At 30.7% G+C, this 20,302-nt stretch overlaps 1 protein-coding gene and 1 long non-coding RNA gene across 2 annotated transcripts in view; one reads left to right on the forward strand and one right to left on the reverse strand.

The window, feature by feature from the left end:
* Positions 1–27: 27 nt before the first annotated feature.
* LOC122508388 lies at positions 28–10,609 on the reverse strand. Its single transcript, XR_006302229.1, has 3 exons — positions 10,506–10,609; positions 10,352–10,423; positions 28–76 (listed from the first exon to the last, which is right to left on the reverse strand). It is a non-coding gene; the product is annotated as an uncharacterized LOC122508388 (long non-coding RNA).
* Positions 10,610–17,047: 6,438 nt separating this feature from the next.
* The window catches only part of LOC122508343 (discoidin domain-containing receptor 2-like), a 128,575-nt gene continuing 125,320 nt past the window's right edge, over positions 17,048–20,302 (forward strand). Inside the window, exon 1 of the mRNA XM_043621630.1 lies at positions 17,048–17,520. The gene's annotated coding sequence lies outside the window, so the exon portion shown is untranslated. The remainder of the gene's footprint in view (positions 17,521–20,302) is intronic.

The raw sequence follows: 20,302 nt of genomic DNA on the forward strand, positions 1-20,302 counted from the left end.
GAATCTCGTTTCTTTTCCGATCGCTCACGAAGGACTTTGGTGTAGAAGAAAGCAGGTAGATGTGATAAGTCCCTGCCTAAAAAATTAGAAGTAAATTAGTGAGAAGAGAAAAAGAATACAAAAATATTATAATAATTATTATTGTTTTATTATTATTATATTATTGTTAAATATAAATATTAAAAATAAAATACAAATTAAAAATCTTAAGAATTTTTCTAGATTATCTTTTTTACTGCCTAACAAAAGCACTACAGATTTAATTTTTTTTAATTTTTCCAAATACAAACACCTCTAATTTTTTATTCACTTTGCAAATTACTTTGAATTCACTAAAATTAATTATAAATTTTGCCCTATCAAAAGAAAAAAAATCTTCCTTCTCTCCATTTGTTCAAACACACAGAAATTAGAAAATAACTCATTCCTCCCCCACCTCCCCAACAAAAAACACGTACGAAAATGGCAATAAACCCTTTATCAAAACTTGTGAACAAATTTTCACGTAATTTCTCCAAGTTCACACACAAGAAAGGAAGAGCAAAAACAGTGAGAGGAGGACCAAAAAAAAAATTAGAAGAGCAACGGGAATTCCTTTCAAGAAGGAGCAGAAAAAAAATCACCCTTACTGAAAGTTTAGTTCCAAACAGAAGTCGGGACACATTCCGGTTGAACATGCTCTTATTATTATTATTATTATCATCATGATATATATATCGAAAAACGAGCACTTCCAATCATAGAGAGACAATAGCTCCAAACAATAAGAACTCATCCAAGACGCGCCCTTTTCACCTTTCACCATGAGTGTTTATGGCATAGAACAACTCTACCGTGAAAAATCATCCCTCGTAATTAACCGTATACCCTATATAACCAACCTCCCCCGTCTGCGTATACATATAAACAACATTTTCTCACAAGTGAAAATGCGTTTTTTCAAGCGAGAAAAATTCACCGATCATTTCTTCACGCGTTTTTACCACGATGAATTGGGGTTCTTTTGTTCTTACTCCGCTTATATTGAATGTAGGTACTTGTGTACAACAATTTTCTCGAAAAAATGAAATAATATAGGTGCTTGTGGGAATTGGAATTTGGTTCGTATATTAATCTTACATTGAATTGAAATGACGGCGTGAGGTGGAAAATGCTTGATTACACACGATGAAATATTTACGCAATCGGGCGTTTAATTATATATAATCGTGTGAGGGGATTTTGAAAGGGAGATCATTGAATTCTCTTTTACAAAAAGAGTCTTCACGGTATAAATAATGATAAATTTAACGCACTAGAAGAAAACGGACAATAATTTTGCACCTAGGGAAGTATAGGAGCACTTTTACTGCTGTGGTTAATTTTGCCCCTCTAGGGACTAAAATGAATGTTTGTTCTCTAAATTAAAAGAGATTATTGCTAAGCGCAAAGCGTTTACTAACTTTTAAAGTGCAAATTTGTAATTTTAGTTCACAGACGCCTCCGCTTCAGTCGAATGGCGCTATAGTTCATTAATTTTAGTTCCCAGACGCGTCCGCTTGACAAAACACAAAAAGAGTGGCGCTGGGATATTAATTCTAATTTTAGTTCACAGACGCCTCCGCTTTAGTCGAATAGCGCTACAGTTCATTAATTTTAGTTCCCAGACGTATCCGCTTGAGAAAACGCAAAAAGAGTGGCGCTGCGATATTAATTTCACTTTTAGTTCACAGACGCCTCCGCTTCATTCGAGTGGCGCTACAGTTCAATATGTAACTTTAGTTCCCAGACGCATCCGCTGGAGAAAGTGCAAATAGATTGGCGCTACGTTATTAATTCTAATCTTAGTTCACAGACGCCTCCGCTTTAGAAAAATTTCGCTACAAAAACTATTATATATATTTTAAATCGTAGAGAATGTATTATGTACATAATAAATTTACTAGAATATATTTATAAAAAAAAGAGAAACAGAAAGTACATGTATACCAAGTTTTCCCGGGACGGCTTTTGTATAAATTCTATTCATGAATTACGTAAATGGATTTCAAATCTGTAATTTAAAATATACACATAAATCTGAATTGGATTACAGTTTGAATTACACCGGTAATCCAGGGAAAAGTCTCTATCCCCCCTTTCTTTCTCTCTCTCTCTCTCTCTCTTTTAAACGACAAATCTTATTATTTCTTTCAGTTCGCTTCCCAAAGTAATATTCATTCCATCTTCTCTAAAGAATATGAACAACCGCACACATTTTTCCGCACCCCAATTTCAATACATCAACATCTCCTCCTCTTGCCACCAATAACCCTAATCCTCGACCTGCGGTTCATAATATCAGAAACATGGGAATCCCCGCAACACATCTTTTGAAAAGCCAAACCACCGCATATATATAACGAGAGCAACCATACATATATAGATATATAGCAAAATTCAAAGTTACCCCTCATATACTCGTGGGCCGGCGTTGCATTAAATTTGACGTCGCGCGGCATAAACAAAGAGGGGTCCGATATTCCGTCGTCATTTCACTGGTGTCATGTACATGTGAGACGACCCTGCGGTTTAGCTTTCCAAAGTAGCATGCGGGATCCATCAGGGACATTCAAATATACAGAGTGGCATTATTTATGAGCATTTGGATCTGTATATGTATATACAAAATATATATATATGTACAAATACAATTGTACTCTCCGATGCTTGGATGCATGAAAGAAAGAGACTTGAAGGAGGCAAGAAGAAGAGGAATATAAGAATATACATACTACATACTAAGAATCTTTTTCTTCTCTTGCTATCTTGCTCTGTTTTCAAACCCAGACTTTTGGACTCGTGTATTTGAGCGCACTTGGCAAAAGTTCACTCTCCTTATAGCACCATACAAACAAATGTTTCCCGAAGAACGTGCCATGAATTTCACCCCCTCCCCACACATTTGGTCCATTTGCACGAAATCTGTTGTCTCTTTTTTTAATTTAAAAATAAGGTACTAATTTACTCTTAATAATTTGGAATCAATGACAAAGTAATTCTCCGGCAAAGAGTAATTAGAAAATTTCATTATAAAATAAATGCCTTCTTTCAATTTCCGAATCCCATTGTAAAAATCTGAATTATCGACCGCTGGTAATTACCATTACAGATATCTACAGTACCGACTGATGGTATTTTGCCATTACAGGAATTTAAATAACCGACAAATAATATTTTTCTATTACAAGAACTTAAATAACCAACTGATGGTACTTTGTCATTATAGACATTTAAATAACCAATTGATGGTACGTTGCCATTACATGAATTTAAATAACCCACTGATGGTAAGTCAAAGTTATCCAAAGTCCACAATTGCCATTGTCCCCAATATGTTACAAAAATCCCCAATTGCATTTTGACCCAAAATTCTATAGTTTGCGTTCTGGCGTACAGAGCACAAACTGCACATTGGGTACAATGGCAAGTGGGGTCTTTACCATTTTAAAACGGTACTTTACCATTATAAAAATCTGAATAAGAGACTGATAGTAATTAAATAAAAACCAGACTTAAAAATTTTTATTTTTTGCTGTTGCGACTTTAGAAATCGACTGCTGGTGCATTGCCATTATAGAAATCTGTATAATCGGCTAATGATACGTTGCCATTACAAAAATACGACAATGGCAAGTGGGAACTTTGTCGACATTCCAAATTTGAATAAACAATTGATGACACCTCGCCATTACAGAAATGTATTAACCCAATAGTGGTACTTTGCCATTACAGAAACCTCACTTATCGACAGTTGGTACGTTACCATTATAAAAACCTAAGTTATCTACTGTGGGTACGCTATAATTACAGGAACTTGTCTTACCTACTTTGGTGCTTCGCCATTAGAAAAATCGAAATTTTTTAATGTCGCTACATTGTCATTACAGAAATTTAAATAACCAACACGTTCTCCGTCAAAAAAAAGAAAAATACTTACAATATTCTCTCTTTTAGATTAACACAAATGGATAAGAAATTTTTTTTCTAGTCCCTAACGACACATTAAAATACAAATGTCAAGTATAATTTGCAATTTATGTTTAAATTAACGCATATAATTCCTGAGTAAAAATATTATCCACTAAAATTATACAAAGATAAAAAGAATGATAAAATCGTAAAAAAAATTGTGTATTATAACTGTCGCGAGCTAAATTATACACAGTCGTTTTATAACTTTTCACGGTAGGACAATTTTCTTCACTATATTAACTTTTTTATCTTGATTTTAGAAATGGAATTCTTTTCACATTGTAATATTTAGTTTTGCTTAGTCATTGTTGAACCGCATGTAATTCAACATTTTTCTTTTGCTTTGCTACAAATATAATTTCTGAGTTTGCCTTACAGTTTTCCTTAATGGGATTAAAAAATATCTTACAAATATTGAATACATTTTTACTGAATTGTTGCAAAATGTAAAATTGTGGTAAATATTATTTTTAATTCATATTTTTTAATTTAATTAAAATTTGTAATTTATAAAAGTATAATTTTAGTATAATTGTAGTAAGTATAATTTTGAAAGAAGGGAATTTATTGCAGTTACTCTGGAAATGAGAATTTTATCCAAAAAGGACGGGATTTTTTATTTGATTTTGATGATAATTTATGTAAACAATATTATTGGAAGCGATTTTTCGAGAACGAGTTCAGGAATAAAGGAATTGATAAATTATATAAAAGTGCATTCAGGAAAATATCAAGTTTGCTTACTTATGGGCAATGACACGAGCAAAATATCGAATAAAATTCTCTTGGAAATTGAAGGAAATTTTCCAACTCGAAGCATTAATTTTAACAGGATAAATGATTCTGAAGTGCTCTCAACTTTTCGGGGCAATGTTCGAAGAACAACCTTATTCATTGTAATGGCACCGTCTCAATTTTCCTCGCGGCTGAATAAAAATTTATCAACATTTTTCAATCAATTATCAACAAGGAGAATGCGACCCAAGTGTTTATTTATTCTACAAAAAATTCTGAAACCATCATCAACTAGAGAAATTCTCGAAAAAATGTGGAATTTATCAAAAATTTTCGATTTCACTATTTATCAATTGAAACGTAATTCAAAACTACTTGTAACTAATCATTTTGTTTCTTATTTTCAAGTGAAGGGAACATTAAAAATTTACAATCCATTCACAAAGATTTTGAGTGAAGAAAATATTTCCCAATTCAGTGAATTTTTTCCTGACAAATTGCAAAATTTGTATCAACATCAAATAAAAGTGGGTTTCTTTGATGAGAACAGAGGAAGTAATCTGGAGAAAATTGATCAAGTTAATGCTTATATTTTGAAAGATTTTGCAAAAGTGATGAATTTTCGGGTTCTAGTGGAATTTATTAACAGGAGCAATTTTGATGAATTGAAGAATGAGAAAAACGTTTATGATTTTATGGAAAAAGAGAAAATTGATATGATTCCGGATTTCCTTCTCTATGGCAATCCGATTGATTATAAATATTTCCAAGCCAGTCGTCCTTTGGAGTGTATAAAAATATTCGCCTTCATTCGAATGACAACGAGACGAGAATTCACATTACTTCTGAAACAATTTCTCTACATGATGATAATATTTGCCATACTAACAATTATCCTTTCAAAAATGGCATCTTTCTTGAAGCTAAACCATAATTTTTGGAATCCAATGAGTTTGATTCAAATTTTTTTGGGTGTTAGTCTAAACAGTCAACCAAAAAAGTTAGTGGATAGAATTATTTTCGGTTCATTGATTCTCACGTACGCGGTTTATTCGGCAAAAATTTTCGAAGCACTCGTCAATATTGGCGAAGTGATTGATTTAGAGTTACCTGTTAAATCTTTGGAGGAATTAAATAATTTAAATTATTATTCAATGATGACGAATTATACGAGGAATATAATTTTGGATAGTCAAAATGAACATGTACTGAATTTACTAAATGGAACGAATTTAGTTAAAGAGAATGGCGAGTGTTATAAAAAAATTGTAGATTTAAGAAATATTACTTGTATCGTTGCTACTAATGGTAGTCGAATGGATTTAATTTTATCCGTGAGATTTTACGATAAATTAAAAAAACCAACCATAAAAGCTTTAGATTTCTATTTAGCTGAAAAATGGATGTTTTGGTCACACAAATCAGGTTCTCCGTTTAAGGAAAAATTCGATCGTCTATTATTGAAACTTTTTGATTATGGTTTTTACAATAAATACATGGAATTTAGATTGAAAAAAACTGATTATGAGACGAAGATTCATAATGAGAAACATTCTATCAAGCAGAAAGTGTTTTTTTACTGTGTGTTTACTATTGGTTCTTGTTTATCAATTTTTGTCTTTATTTGCGAATTGCTGGTTAATAAATACTTTAAATTATACTTTGCTGAAATTGATAATATTTTGTGAATAAATAATAAAAATGTGTAATCAAAAGTTGAAACTATGTCGTATAGATTTCGTTTTCAGTGAAAACTTAAAGATTTACTTTTAAAAAAATTATCGGTGCCATTATAGAAATCTAACTTACCTACTGATGGTAACATTGCCATTGCAGAAAACTGCGTTAACCAACTGCCGATAAGTTGCAAATATAAAAATAGACAAAAATTAAACCAAATTGTAGAATTCATCGACATTCGAATTAAAATCTACATTATAATTATGTTATTATTATCCAATAGCATCATAATAATAAATAAATAATAATAAATTAATGGTAACAAGAAATAATATTTATTTGGTTTAGTTTTTTCTATTAAAAAATATTTTTAGTGGAAAAGGATAAAAAATTTCTTTTAGTAAAAAAAAGCCGATTGAAATGGTTTATTATAAACGTTGACAGTATCTCCGGAAATTATTCAACTGAAAACTGAGGGGTGGGGGGTGAAAGGTACAAAACAACAGGTTTTGACATGCCTTTTAATTAACACAAACTGCCATTTCAAGTGTAAACGACGCAAGGGGTTTATGATGCTCAGGAAGCATGTATCGCGAGAACGTCAGAAGCAGCCTTTGGTTGCAATTCGAGTTTGAAAACCGGTCCAATTGCGGGCGAGTCTACTCTCTCCGACCCCTCATCTCTCTATTTTAACAAAACCGTGATCCCACGGACAGTGAGCGAGAAAAGTTACAACAATGATGAAGAACATTTTCGACGTACTGTATATACATATATATACAGAGAAAGGAGAGAGAGAGAGAAAGAGAGAGATGCTTCATGTCTATCCACACGTGCGCGTGTGCTATTCCATTATCCGAATTGGCTTATTGAAATTTCTCCGGGTGACAGGGAATAGATGGAGATTCATTCATTTGGCCACACTTGCAGATGTAGGGACGACGACGTGCAATATGTAAGCTTCCAAAGTTCCATATAGATAGGAGGATGTACGAATATGCCCGTAAATGCTTACATGCATTTAAAGTTCGTGTGAATCTTGCGAAACAAAAATAGGAAAAAATATGGAGAGATGAAAGGGTTCCTTAATTTACTATCTCTTCGAAAGAAAACTGCAAATGCAAACAAAATATTTGTTTCCTCTTTTTTTATTCCATAAACATTTTGTTTGATTTTATCAGAAAATTAAGTGAATTTTCTTTCAATTCTTAGTATTTTGAAAAACAATCAGATAGTGGCAAAGTACCATCGGTCGGTAATGCAGATATCTGTAATGGTAATGTCCCAACAGTTGGTAATAACATTATTATCGACGTACTTACACCGTAATGACGCCTAAATTCTCAATCGCAAAATCCTTAATTATATTTTGACTTCAGCTTCTGGTGCTAAGAGAAAATGGGGTGAAATGTAATTGGGTATTTTGGAAAAGTACCATTCCTAAAATGACAAAGTACCATCAATCGGTGATACAGATATCTGCAATGGTAATGCCGATCAATTATGACTGATATGTCGCCTAAATCCTCAATTGCAAAATCCCTAATTCCACTTTGATTTTAGTCTCTGGTGTTCATGGCAAATTAAGTGAAATATATTTGGAGATTTTAGCAAAGTACCATTATAGTAATGGCAACGTTACTATCAATCGATTGCTAAAATTGTTTTTAATGGCAAAGATGATTAATTTCATAAAAATTTAATTTATACAATGAACCATCAAGCTGTAATTCAGATTTCAATAATGGCAAAGTGCCATTTAGTCGGTTATTTAAATTCCTGTAATGGCAAAATACCATCGGTCGGTAATTTAAATTCTTGTAATGGCAAAGTAATATCTGTCAGTTATTTAAATTCCTATAATGACAAAGTACCATCAGTCGGTTATTTAAATTCTTGTGAGAGCAAAATACCATTAGTTGGATATTTAAATTCCTGTAAAGGCAAAAACCATCAGTTGGTTATTTAAATTCCTACAAAAGCAACCTACTATCAGCCTAAAACCTACTATCCATGAATACAAACTCAAGAAAAGTTCATTTTGCAAAAATTACCAAACAATAGAAAATACTAAATTTAATAAAATCGTCTAAAAGAGCGGTAAAAGTTGAACATTCATTTATTGCCATATTGAAAAGTTTACGAAGCGTATAACGGATTTCCTAATTTAAATGGTATAATTAGTTGGCAATTTTCCTTCTTTTTATTCTATATAAATTTTATAACGCTGCTCAAGAAACTTCTTTTTTTCTGACCTTTCCTCTACTCTACATTTTACGCCACGGTAAATTTCCATTTTCCAATAAAGATTTCCGGAACGGCTAGATGCATTTCTGCTTCAGTGGACTCTAAATCCCGAGTGGTGCCGTACATATGTTGAAGAATTCCAAAATCGAACTCAGAGCCAGAAGGCAGATATTTAACTAAGAAATGTACGCAAGTCTCAATTGGGAATTTTTTTTTGAATAACAAAAATTTCGAAACAGAAAATTGGAACTATACTTTATGAAATTATTTTTCTAGAGTAAACTAAAAATTAATTACACAAGACAGTAAGTTAAGTGTCTACTGAAAATGTTTGTTATCATTAAAGACGACTGTTTGAAAACGGAGAGACAAGATTCTTAATTTGTTAGTTCAAGACATTGTTTACATTTTCAGTATAATAAAATGTTACAAAGAACGGAAATGACATTAAGTGTGTCGAAGGCTTTTTTTAAATAAATAAATTTGTTCTCTTATCAATTACTCTGGGGCAAAAATTTGTTTCTAAATAAAAAGTATATTTTAAATAAAGTAATTTTTTTCCTCAACTTCTAATTTATCCAGAAATCATATTTAGATTATTAATTTCCTTTCCCTAAAATACAGTATATCTATAACGAAATTTAAAAGTGGGTCATTGTCGCACGCGACATGGCACGAGTCCGTTTTCTTTTCTTTAGGAAAAAAACAACAGTTGTAGAATGAACGCGCTGTAATCGTTTTCCGGTACCTCCTTGTACTTTAAAAAAGTAGGATGCCACCTACCCGGAAAAGACTTTGGCCCTGCTCCCTACAAGGACTAAGGATTTACGACAGTCATAAAGAACTAAAAGCGTTACGGTAACTTCTGAAGGCAAGGCACTTTTATTTCCGCCATACATTCGCAGACGACAGCTTTTGAACATATCTCGAAAAACCTACAAAAATAACAATGAACCTTCTTCTCATATCTATATGATTACTTACAATACTTCGATTTCTACGATAAAAACTTTTTTGATAAAAAAAAGAGAGAAAAGAGAGTGAGAAACTTTTATACATTCTTCATCAAAAATATTCCGAAAGAAAAACCAACAAATATAAGGGGGGAACAATAATCTGCTGTTATTTCGCAGTTAAAGAATTTTATTATCGGGCAATAATTGAAATAGTCTTTTTGTCGAATGCTTCCCAGGGAGTAAATGGTAATACGTACCATCAGTCGGTTTTTTAAATTATTTTTTATTGGAACGATAATTAATTTTATAAGCTTGAATTTAATTTAAACAGTAAACCATTAATAGGTTATTCAAATGTTTATAATGTCAAATAACCATCAGTCGATTATTTAAATTCCTGTAATGGCAAATTACCATCAGTAGGTAATACAGATATCTATAATGGTAATGTACCAGCTGTCGATAATTCGATTATTGCATTAATACGTCTAAATCCACTATAAATTCTCTCAACAACTACCCAAATGTAAATTGACCTAAAATAGGAATAAAGTCCCGAGAACGCATTTGATAATTAAAGTCAAATTTTTTCACGATTTTTAAAATTAAATTGTTTGCCGAAGATTAAAAATACGAATTTAACTTTTATTGTCGATAAAAAAGATTTTTTTTAACAGGAAAATTGCAAATTATTTATATAGCATTGCATAAAAACCCAGGATAAGAAAAAGTTGACTCACCGATCGTTGGATTCCACTTCGGAGAAATGCGATGACTGAAGAGTTCCTTCTGGTACCACTCCTGAAGATATACTGCAAAGAAAATTTTTTTTCATAAATACATTACTATGTATAAATTAAGAACAAATCAAATTTATGTAACTTAATTATTTACATTTCTAGTTAATAATTTTTTATCAGTTAGTAGTTCCTATTCTTGTTAGGAGAATAAAAATAAAATAAAAATTTTTTAAATAATTTTTAATTTGAACACAAAATTTTAACTAAATAAACCGATGATTTTAAAAAATATTTCCTAGAAAGAAAATTCTCTTTCGAATGAATAAGCCATAATAATGAGAAGTGGAAACATTCATAAGAGTAAAGAGACATAATTAACGAAGTGAAATGGGGGAAAAGTGCGTAGATAAACAATAAAATTATATTGATCATATAGGTATTAGAGGTCACAATAAAACATTTCAATCCTTTTACATATACGCATGCAAGTCCTTTTAACAATGAAATGCACTCAAACAAAAACAAAGCTGTTCTGACAAGCTTATTGATATACACACAAGGACATGGGATTAATATTGGTTTATATAATAAATTGCTTCTCATGTGGAAATTGAAACAAATAAAATTTACCTCATCGATTGAATTCATATGGAATTTACTAATAAAAGATATAAACTAAAAGGGAATAAATATTAAAGAATATTTTTTTTATTCTGTAGTACAATTTATATTTTTTATTAAAATTTAATACAATAATTTTGAATGGAATGTAAATATTAATAAAAGCTAGTAATTTTTCAAAAATATTGATTTGAGTAAAAAGCAATAAATAAAAAAAATAAAATAGAAATTATTTAAAACATTTAAAAAATACATTTAAGTATAAATAAAAATTAATAAAAAAATTGAAATTATAAACTAACATAAGAATTTATAAATTTATAAAATAAAAATATAAATAAAAAGTGTTTTTAGAATTAATTAAAAATAAAATATAAAATTAATTAAATTAGTACCGCTATTGCTATTGTTATAATAAATAATTATCTTATCAAAAATAGTATAAACTATTACTATTTACTATAATAATTTAACGGATATAAAATTTATATTTAGTTTACATTTATAAATATTTTGATTAATTTATATTTATGAATTAATATATAATATTATGAATATATTTAAAATTCTATGAATCATAATAACACTATTTTATAAAAATAAAAAAATTCTCTCACATACCGTCAAGGTGCAATGACCTACACTAAAGATAACGTTTCGTCTCGATAACGTATTCGATACTTGAATTTAAAATTAAATTAAAATAGAATTCTAATAATTATAAAATTATAAATAATCATTTATAATTTTAAATTTCCACAATAAAGTAAATAATTACATACAATTTTTTATTTTTATATTACAGTTTTAAACTTTAATATCACAATTTAATTTCTTTTATATTATTTTTATTTTTATAATAAAATTTCATAATTTTTATAATAAATGATAAAACTTATATTTTATAATTTATTAATAAATAGCAAATAATTATTTTATAATGCAATCGATATGAAATATAAAGCTGTATAAAATAAATATTTATAATAAATTAATATTTAAAAAAAAATTAAATTTTAATCTTTTCAGATAATAATATTATAATTATTAGAATTTTGTCTGTTTAGAATTATTTGAAATAATATTTTATTTTTGTTTTATAATTTTATATAAATCTAAGAAGTATAGTAACTTAATAGTGGAATAAATGTAAATCAAGACTCTTTTCTGGGCGGGGCGAGTCAAAATTTTCGGAGTGGGGATACGAGAAGAAGAGAGATAGAGAAAGTGAAGTACGGCCCCTTTCGCATGCTATCTCACTCTTTCCCACATCCCCACTTCTACTGCAAAGGTAACTATCGAAATTGAGGCGTTACCTTTCTTCTACTCTTTTTCTGACTTTTGGCGTAACACTTTCAAGAATATTTATTATAAATTTCGAAAAATTATTATTTAAAATATTAACAATAATATTAAATCAAACGAATGTCTTTGTACCTCTGCCTAATAACCGTTATGGACAAAAATCAATTCGGTCGCCTGGTGGACACTATGGAAATTTCATTCAAAAGCACTAGAGTGGGAATAAGTCAGCGTAGGCTGAAAATAAACAGTGAGAGAGATAGAAAGAGGGGAAAAATTTTCTTTCTTCAAACCATTTTTATATGGCACAATTAGGTTATTCCAAAATTATTATAATTCTCCGCTAATAATGCGAGTCAAATTGAAATGTTCATCATCTTTTCGGATCAGCGAATCGTATAGTGTGGTTTTAGGAGAGTTAAAGACCCATTCCCCCTTATGGAAGAGTAGAAGGGGGGGGGGATTTAAACCGCAGACGCCTTGTATCTTTTAGAAGGGGGACTTGAACTCTCCTAGACAAAGAGATCTAATATACCCCCGTGCACTTGGTTACATTAGCCGGATTTAATTTAAATCTTACTTGAGATGTATACGCAACGAATGTACACCGCTTACGGCAGAATGTTCGCACGCTATCCCAGCTTCGTGCATGTCGCGTTACGTTATACACTACACACTATATATACCCGGTAGCACGCGAGACTTCAGATGGTGGGCACTTTATTGTAATTGTGATGTCGCGCGAGCTCAACTATATACACGCTTCACCTTTTAATATAAACCCATTTTCGTATAGTCCAAGATGGGACAACTTAATTAAGATCAGAAAAATTTTAATTTTGAAGTAACTGCTGCTCTTTAACTGCTAAAATTGTATTTTATGCTTTTTAATTATTCTAAAACAAGTTCTTTTTCAAAAACATATTTTGTCAAGTTTTTGAGGAAAATTTCGCCCCTTGCTTTCACTTTATGTCTTTCAATTTTTAGTTTTTTTTTTGAAAACTCGATTTCAATAGTGGTAGAGTACCATCAGTCGGCAATGCAGATATCTGTAATGGTAATGTACCAACAGTCGGTAATTCCATTATGAACTATCAATCGGTTCTTCAGATTTTTATAACGACAAGAGACCATCAGTTGATAATTTAAATTCCTGTAATGTCAAAGTACCATTAGTAGGTAATACAGATATCTGTAATGGTAATGTACCAACTGTTGGTAATTCCTTTATTATCGACGTACTAAAACGGTACATCACCTAAATTCTCAATCGCAAAATCCCTAATTATATTTTGACTTCAGTTTTAGGTATTAAAAACAAATTGAGTGAATTGTAATTGGGCATTTTGGCAAAGTACCATTTCTAAAATGGCAATGTACCATCAGTCGGTTTTTTTAAATCATTTTTAATTGAAACGCTAATTAATTTTGTAAGTCTGAATTTAATTTATACAATGAACCATCAATCGGTTACTTAAATTTTTAGAATGACAAGGAACCATCAGTCGATCATCTAAATTCCTGTAATGGCAAAAGTACCATCAGTCGGTAATATAGATATCTATAATGGTAATATGCAAAAATGTATAGGATAAGAAAAAATCGACTCACCAATCGTTGAATTCCATTTCGGAGAAATGCGAAGACTGAATAGTTCTTTCTGACACCACTCCGGAAGACAAACTGAAATGAAAAATTTTTTTTTCATAAATACATTACTGCATAAACTAATTGTCAATCTTAAATATTAGAAGACAGGGTAGGGTCGCTAGCGGAGTCGAGAGTCTCTGATTGGTCGATAAAGTTACCGGTAACATTACCCGTTAATCAGAGACCGAGTTAAACAAGATTCGCCCGTTTTATGATTTCCCTACTGACTCTCTTCAAAAATCGTGTAAATACTATAAACAATAGTTAATAATTCGCAAATAAATTTACTACAGAAAGAAAAAAAAGTTAATCCCTGTCCGGAAGAAGCCCCTCAAGTTTCTTGTCTGTCTGAAATATTTCATTATTGGCACGAAAGGGTTACTACACTTTGGCAAAATGAGCGAATCCAAAGATTCGTTTATACCCACCACAAAAGAAATTCTTTTGTAAACTTGGAAGGAACAAAGCTTAATTTTTTATGCTTGAGAAACGAATTGTTCCTCAAGATCTTTCCTTTTACATATATAACTATATATATAGCAAAATATCAAAGGAATGAAAATTAAGGGGCAGAAAGAAGGAATTGCAAAATAAGAGAGAGAGAGAGAGCGAGAAAGAAAGAAAAAAACTAACAAACGGAAATTAAGTGTATAATTTCAAATTGTGCGCAAAGGTATAGGATTTTTATCTCGAGTGAAATATAACTGAAGTTTGTGGTTAAGGAAAATATTTTTCTTATAGATACATAAAGTATATTGTATATTATATACATACAGAAAGCCGCGACGAAGACGAAAGTCGTAAATTTTTGATCTTCCAGTATGAAAAAAAGAGGAAAAGAAAAAATTTCTTTTTGCCAATAAACTCGAGATTGGAATAGTGCGATCAGTGAGCAGGAAAGTTGAATGTCAATGGTATGGAGCCAAAAAGAGATTTTCTTTATGGGTCAGTGTGAAAAATTTTACACTTTTTTTTAAATGTAAATTTCCAATTTACTAATGTCTTGTAAATCGGCCATTATTTTTATTTTCAATTTACTGTTTGCCATTTCAATAACTTTCACTTTTTGCGCAAGATTTACAATTTTTTTTTAAATAATTACTTGGAATTTCCGATTTTCGTTTTCTTTAAGTCTAAATTGAAGTTTTTCATTGATTGTCAAGATTAAAGTTTTCGTTGAACGGAAATTCGTCAGAAATAGAATAAAATTTCCGATTGAAATTCAATCCGAATTTCAAGATAATTCCCTAGTTTTCGCTTAATGTTTCTCTAAAGAAAAATAAAAGAAAGATCAACGGGAAAATTTCTTCTAAACAAGTTTTTCCGAGGAGTCGAAAGTTTTATCTTTCAAATGTTTTGTCACGAGATATATATAGTCTTTAAAAGGTCATTCCTTTTATGTGTTTTACAAACTAGGAGAGTTTTCTTTTGAGTAAAAATTACCAAGGTGTCACACTGCTTCTAATTCCTAAACGTATACCACGTACGATTCTCAAAGTATATACGTGCCTCCGTGGAAAACTTTACTGTCCCCGATCAAAGGGAATTCTTGGTCATGAAACTTCTGATTGCTTTTCTTCGACCCTTTTTACCTTTTTCTCTTTTCTCTCTTTTTCTCTCGTCCCATATTCTCTAATACTTTTAAGATCCGACTCCGCATAGGTGAATTAGCCGCAAGTTCTTTTCTTTTTCAACAGCATTAGCATTTTTTGCAATGGAACGAAAAGTTTTTTTTAAAAACAGAAAATTAAGAACTTTGCTAAACAAAATATTCTAAACTGTCATAAAAAGTTCAAAATAAATATTATTATTATAATTATTATTAATATTATTATGAATAATAATTTTATTATTTTTATACTTTATATTTATAACGAAATACTCGAAGTATCCAATAATTATGCTTTTTAAGAAATTGTAATTATTACAACGAATGACATTTGTTGTCACAAACAACACTTGTACTGGTCAGATAGTATTATCGAAATTTAACAGAGCATTCATTCAAATTGAACCCATTGTATATGAAAATACTCGTATTCTCTCTCTTGAAATTTCGTCCCTAATTAAATTTCATTCTATCTGCGATCAAGTACTAAATGAATCGGAAAAAAACTGTTAATTGTAAATTAATGAGCTAGTTGAGAACTAATTTTTTTAATTAGTAACTTTTTTTCGAATTTTGTAAATCTTATTTTCATTTATCTTTCACTTCATTGATTCACTGCTGATTTTTATTTAATTTTCCCACAATTCGTTCTATTAATCCAATAAAGGAAATAATTTCCTGTTTTGAAATTTTCTTCCAGAAAACAATTAACTTAATTATTAAATAAATTAATTAATGCAAGTAAATAAATAGTTAATAAATGTTTAATAAATAAATTATTTTTGCTAATTAATTATTAACTTCCGTTGTTATATGTAAATTGGGAAAGGCCCTAAAATCATGTGAGATTAATATAAGGTTATGTTATACTGCGCATGCGCCACCATAACGTTCATTGGCTCCGCATTTCGCGCTCTTTTTTCAAAAATCATACTTTTAAAAAATACCTAATCTTCTCGAACTAAATTTAAAAAATCCCTAATCTTTTCAAACTAAAATTGAACGAAACTAAATTTTCAAATGAAATTCCCCCCAAAAAAAGTAATTTGCTGCTACTTTTTTTTATCCCGATTTCATGATAATTAGCCGTTCGAAACAAAATCGGATGCGTGGTTTTCTCACGTAAAACATGAAACACGATGGAGAAAAAGAGGCAATCGGTGTTGTAGAATGAAAGGTAAGAGAGAGGGAGTGAGAGAGAGAGAGAGAAATGAGGAGGGGGGAGAGAGAAGGTGGGCAGAAAAGGAGGAGGGGGTTGGGGTTAAAATCAATAAAATCCCTAGTCCACGAACGACCGCATTCATCGGCTACCCCATTTCTACAACATATTTTGCAACCCCTGAACCACCCCCGTCATTCTCGTCAGTCTTGCTTTCCAGAGCCACACGACCGGCTCTCTTCCATTCTCTCTCTCTTTCTCTCTCTCCCCCCCACATACACTCCAAGCGGCCGCCTCATGAATTCTCCACGATACTGTTTGGGGGCCAGAGGGGACTCGCGGGGTAATGGCGGGCCGAACAAAATTAGTTACCGAAACGGCCGCCTGAAGGCGCTGTCGACACGTGTGCCGACGGTGGAGGCAGTTCGAGTTTGCGATACGACTGCCAGTTTGAAAACGCGGTGCCGCGCGAGATGATGTACGTTGTTTAGGTTCCCGTAGAGAGCGAGAGAGAGAGTTTTTTACCGGCTTCGTGATAATTTTCGCGCGTGACAAAGTGTTGTGAAAAAAAGGGTGAAAAATTTACATACCCAAAAAAAAATTGAAACACATGTAGTGAAGAAAAATAATTTTTTGGATCCATTACAAAAGTGCATTATTTTCATGTGCCAGTGTAGTTTTTTTTCAGTTTTTAAATGGTTATTGAAAAGTCATTTTAAAAAGTGAATGATATAGTTTTAAACCATTTTAGATAAAAATTGTCTCATATGGTCTTCAGTGTTTGTGATATCCAGTCCTTGGTGATTTACGGGACCGGTACTGAAGAAGGTATGAGGAATTTAACGCAATTATGTTTCATTATTTTTTACAACCTGAGTGAAACGGAATTATAGTGTTTAACCAAAGAGGAATTTATGTGTGTTACAAATAAAGTTATCACTTAAGCAAATGGATTATGAAGAAATTATTAAGTGTAGAAAGAAGATTTTTTTAGCGTACAAATTATTAGTGGGTGATTGAAATTTTGATAGTTGAAAACTATCCTAAAGATTATAACAAAAATAGTTTTTTCGCACTTGTGCAAAATTTTATCGAAAACAGTATTGTTAGCAGTCCTTAGTTCGCACTATCCTTTTGTCGATTGACAACACAATTCAACATCTATTAGGATTAAATATTTCCCCAAAGCGTTTCCATTTAGAAAACTTTAAATTCTGCAAATGTGGGAACATACAAAAAAGGATAGAGACGAATTAGCAGATTGTGTAGAAGAAAGTTTGAAGTTTGAAATCCCTTTAAGAAACTAAACTGGGAAAACGGATTTTTATTGATGGTGAACACTTGGAGAAAAATCCAATTATCAAAAACTGGATCAAAAACAGAATCGTATTCCTAATCCAAAACCGAATATTTCTGAAGTCAACAACCGTCCTAAGGATTTATGAGAATTTCTGAAAATTAGGAAACTTGTAGTTTGTTCCTAAGGAAAGCAGCAAAATGTCAAGTACATCCTAATTTTTTATTAGGTACCAGAAAAATGGCTAGTACAATCCTAATTTTTTTGTTGGTACCAAAAAACTTTCTAGTACTTCCTAACTTTTTGTTAGGAACCAGAAAAATTTCTAGTACAGCCTCTTAATTTTCTGTTAAGAACCAAAAATCTGTATGAAGTTCCTAACATATCCTAAAAATTCATCTACAATTATGGAACAAATTATTCCGTTTCTTTGACGCAGCAAATTTATTCCTTTGCACGAAAAGTCCTTCTTTTCGTCAGGCACCAAAAATTTCAAGGATGTTCGTATCCTAAATATTCAACTGCTTTTGGAGAAGAAGTTACACAGTTTGTTGTCACAACAAATTTTCCCTCCTGCACAAAAATTCCAAGCACGAAAAGTTTTCCTTTGAAGGAAAATTCCTAACTATTCCTTTAGAAAAGGGAATTCCTTCTTTTCCTAAAAAAAATTTCTAAGCTATTCGCAGTGTATCCTAAATATTCATCTGCTGTTACGGAACAAATTAAGCAGCACAAACTATTTGTTATGGAAAAAATAGATTGTTGCAGCATTTGTTGTTATCTCAAAAATTGAGATTAAGTGATTCGTTGGTGTTGTAAACTACTTGACTTGGTTCGTAATTTGTTCTAATGATAGTAGATTTTAGAGAAGAAAAAAATTTCTAATAACGAACCAAATTCTTTTGGTTCCTTCTGCGCGGTTAGTCTACACTGACTACTTAATCTCCTTGTCTCCTTTAATAACATCCTTTGCCTAATGATCCAGACTTTTGAAATATATCAAAATGAAATATTAAAAGTTTGGAAAAATTCAAGATGTTCGGAATTAGTGCATAAATCTTTTAGGTTTGGAACATATGTTTCGGTATTAACCACAGTGAATATTCATTTTTCTCTACGAGCATCAATAGTACAAGTAATGAAGCTATAAATTCTGATCATCTTCTGTTAAATACTCTATACTGCTAGATACTGAAGGTTAATGATACTAAATAATTTTTACTACCGATGAAAAATACTAAAGTAGTATCAAAAAAATCATCAAAAATACTATCAGAAATTGCACCAAAAATACCATCAAAAATTGCACCAAAAATACCATCAAAAATAGCACCAAAAATACCATAAAAAATAAGCACCAATAGTAGCAGCAAAAATAGTAACATAGTAGCATAAAAATAGTAACATAGTAGCATAAAAAATAGTATCATAGCAGCATAAAAAATATCAAAATTAGAATCAAAAATACTATCAAAGTAGAATCAAAAATATCAAATTTGGTAACAAAAATAGCATCAAATAAGCATTAAAAAATTCTATCAAAAAAGCACTAAAATAACATTAAATCAACAAATGAAATTAATCAAAGAAAACCTAAATTTCCAAATGTCAAAATTGCATATCTACATCGGTAATTCTTGGTGATACTTAAACGACAATCTAAACTAACGCGCAACAATATTAACAAGATTTACTCAACAATATTCGAACCAATTTCTGCAATATCTTATTCTTAATTACACCCTAGAGTTGACATTCCACCAACTGAAATGAATTTTATCTTGATTCAAGACACAAGGTTATAAATTTGATTCCACTAAATGAGCTCTACTCTTAATATATATGGTCATGAACCCTTAGAACATTCAGTGTTTGATCAATGATATTGAGTTGTAACAAAAACATCAAGTGGATAAGTCTGTGCAATCGTAAAAGTTCACCAAACAAAATTCAACTTTTAAATCGCTTTCAAACAAATAATGTTGAGGTTGAAGAAAAGTCCTTTTGAACCAAAAAAAACCAAAAATGGCATGTGATAAAAATTATAAAAAACCAAAATGAAAGAACCTTTTTAAAACAAAATTTTTTGAAAAACTGCTTTAAAAAATATTTTTAAAAACCGAATAATTTTTTTTAATTATCCTTTTTTTGCATATAGCAAAATATTAAAAATTAACGTATGAAAAAAGAAATATTCAAAAAGAATGTTAAAGTCAAAGAAAAAACTTAACTATAGATGTTCTCTTTAAAAATTAAAAGCAATGTAGAAGTACTCCAAAGGATGGTACATTGAATTAACAAAATTCTTAACAT

The sequence above is a fragment of the Leptopilina heterotoma genome, unplaced genomic scaffold (assembly GCF_015476425.1).
Source record: "Leptopilina heterotoma isolate Lh14 unplaced genomic scaffold, ASM1547642v1 Lhet_114, whole genome shotgun sequence".
In the NCBI taxonomy this organism is placed as follows: domain Eukaryota; kingdom Metazoa; phylum Arthropoda; class Insecta; order Hymenoptera; family Figitidae; genus Leptopilina; species Leptopilina heterotoma.